Below are 2,910 nucleotides of genomic sequence, written 5' to 3' on the forward strand. Positions count from 1 at the left end.
CTGATACTTCACCTCTGATTGGCAGGTTACTTTATCTTAACACCACAAGGCCTGACATTACCTTCATTACACAGCAACTGAGTCAGTTCCTTTCAAAACCTACTCAGATTCATCATCAAGCTGCTTTAAGGGTACTCAAGTATCTCAAAGGATGTCCTGGCAAAGGTCTTCACTTTCCCAGAAATTCATCCTTACAGTTGCAAGGTTTTTCTGATGCTGATTGGGCAGGGTGTTTTGATACCAGAAGATCTATTAGTGGACAATGTTTCTTTCTAGGCAACTCCTTAATTTCATGGAGAACTAAGAAGCAGTTAACTGTTTCCAGATCCTCTTCTGAGGCTGAATATAGGGCACTTGCTTCAGCTACATGTGAACTCCAATGGCTTCTTTACTTGCTTAGAGATCTTCACATTCAATGCCCTAAGCTTCCTGTTCTTTTCTGTGACAATCAGAGTGCTATTCACATAGCTTCCAATCCTGTATTCCATGAAAGAACCAAGCATTTGGACATTGATTGCCACATTGTTAGAGAGAAGCTTCATGCAGGCATCTTGAAACTTCTGCCAGTTTCCTCCAAGGAGCAACTCGCAGATTTCTTCACCAAATCCCTTTTGCCTCAGCCTTTTGGTATTCTTTTGTCCAAGATGGGTTTGATAGACATCTACCAACCTCCATCTTGTGGGGGGATATTGGATGATACTAGTAAAGAAGATAACTTGCGCAGCAAGTTATCTAGGACAGCTTAGTTTTCAGTTTCTATTCTATATAGATAGATCACCATAGCTATCCTACTCTATCATTCTATGTATATATATGATTGTAACCTCTATCATTAATCAATAAGAATCATTTTTACTTCATTCATAATATCAATATTGGTCCATTGATGAAGTCAAAGATGCATCTAAATTTGGTGGTCACGCATAACAAAATTGCAACAAAGGGTACATGTGTCGATATCTCAGTGTTGTGTCCAATATATGTGTTTGTGCTCATAGCTTGAATATCCTATCACCATCTCTTATATATGGATGATTTTTAGGTTGAATTTCTCTCAAATCATTATCGTCTACTATTTTATCTCTTTAATAATGGCTAATTTTTTTTTTCCTGTTTCCATATGAAGCAGTCTACAAGATCATGGAAGGGGATGAAGGGGATGAGTAGAGGTGTTGCCATCATCCAAGATAGACGTAGATGTTTTCTTATTGTTTTCAATGTATGCTAAAAGAACTTAATTGTACCAAGGGTTTTTTGTTCATTTTTTAATTATGTTTTTCTATTTAATCTTCTTATTTTATTCTAACTAATATTTCAAAAACATTAATTGAGAGCGGTATATAAACATGAGAGGTATTAGGGCGTCTTGAGGAATGGTCCGAAACAGCGAGATAACAAAAATAGGAAGAAATCAGGATTTATGAATATCAATTGAGCATCGCAACAATGTTTTTTAACAGGAAAACTGAGATTCAGGTATATGTGGTGAAGGCAGCAACACTGTGAACGTTGCTCTTTCACGGGGAGGGTGGTGTTATTCTTGGCTGCCAGCAAAGAGAAGCAATGTGGTTGATTGGAAGACCAAGGAGGCATCATCAATTGTGAGTACAACGGGTTATCACAGCGGCAACGGTGCAACCTTTACAATTGTAGGGATTTTCTACCATTTGTTTCTTCAATTTTCTTTCCTCAGTCCTAATTGTATTCCGTTTTTTTATATGCTCATTCCTCCTTTTGATTTTCTATTACAGGTTTTTAATCCTTCATCAAAAAGAAATCATCTCATATACCAATATCTCGGCACCACTCCATGGAGGAGTCTAAATGGAGTTTCATATTCTTCAATTATGTTGTTCAATAATTTTAATTTTAACAATACACTCTTCAATTTGTATACTTCTATATTTTTGTTTCTATTTCATGCTTTTATTTTCTTATCATTTTTTCTTTAATTTTGTGTTTCATCTATGAGCTGGCTCAAAATTAAAGACCCAAGATAATGCATTTTACTAAGAAAGGATACACAATGTAAGAAATTAGGTCACCGACACGGTGGCAGTGAGAGTGAAGCTAGACTCACGGTGGCTTCGCAGAGGGTGCAACCCCCCTATTCTCACTCTTTTATGGTCTTTCTCACACATTTTTTGGTTTTCTTCTATTTGAAAGATTCCAATTTTTTATTTCCTTCTACATTTAGTAATTTTATCTTTTGTTATTTTATTTCTTTTTTGCCTATAATTTGTATCATGATGATATTCTCACATTGGGTCATACAAATAAATGACATGATAACCAAGTGAAAAAAGATTATACGCTTCTTGATAGAGGGATTTGAAAACTTTGTTTTCATTCCATTTTTTGCATGAAACACTAAATGAGCAATATTTTTGTATGGGTTTGGATTAGACAGTCTGACGTCCATTCTACTTAACCATGAACAAATAGTTTTTTTTTTTTTTTTGGGATTAAAAAGATTATGATTCTTTTGAAAAAAAAAAAAAAAACCTCTCTTATTTCACAGTGGCTATTGATGCTTCATAAATATTAAATATCACGTTTTGTGATTATCATGTAACTCAATGCACAACCCTTTTTATTTGTTTTACTAAATTTGTATCGTATTATATATCGTTTTTTTTTCGTTGAAATTTGGTTACTTCATTACAAATTTGCATCTAATTAGATATACCGGAGTGAATTCTAGCGAAATAGAAATGACAGTTTTTTCACCATGAAAAGGTTTTGTGACAAAGAAGTGTTGAAGGAAAAATACGACAGAAGACTCAACTAACCCTCTATTCCTTTTTTCTAAAGATAAATTCGAGTTTAGATCTCTATTCATCATGTTCTAATTACTCTTTTAGATGGTGTTAAATGAATTATATTTATATATCAATACTATATAATTTT

At 34.0% G+C, this 2,910-nt stretch overlaps 1 long non-coding RNA gene across 1 annotated transcript; it reads left to right on the forward strand.

Annotated features, from left to right (window-relative positions):
* The first annotated feature begins 692 nt into the window (after positions 1-692).
* Positions 693-1,919, forward strand: LOC146904252 (uncharacterized). The gene is made up of 2 exons (XR_015019658.1): positions 693-1,649; positions 1,752-1,919. It is a non-coding gene; the product is annotated as an uncharacterized LOC146904252 (long non-coding RNA).
* The last annotated feature ends 991 nt before the right edge of the window (positions 1,920-2,910 follow it).

The sequence above is a fragment of the Medicago sativa genome, chromosome 7, assembly GCF_051527215.1.
Source record: "Medicago sativa cultivar Bolivia chromosome 7, Bolivia_mono, whole genome shotgun sequence".
NCBI classification, from domain to species: domain Eukaryota; kingdom Viridiplantae; phylum Streptophyta; class Magnoliopsida; order Fabales; family Fabaceae; genus Medicago; species Medicago sativa.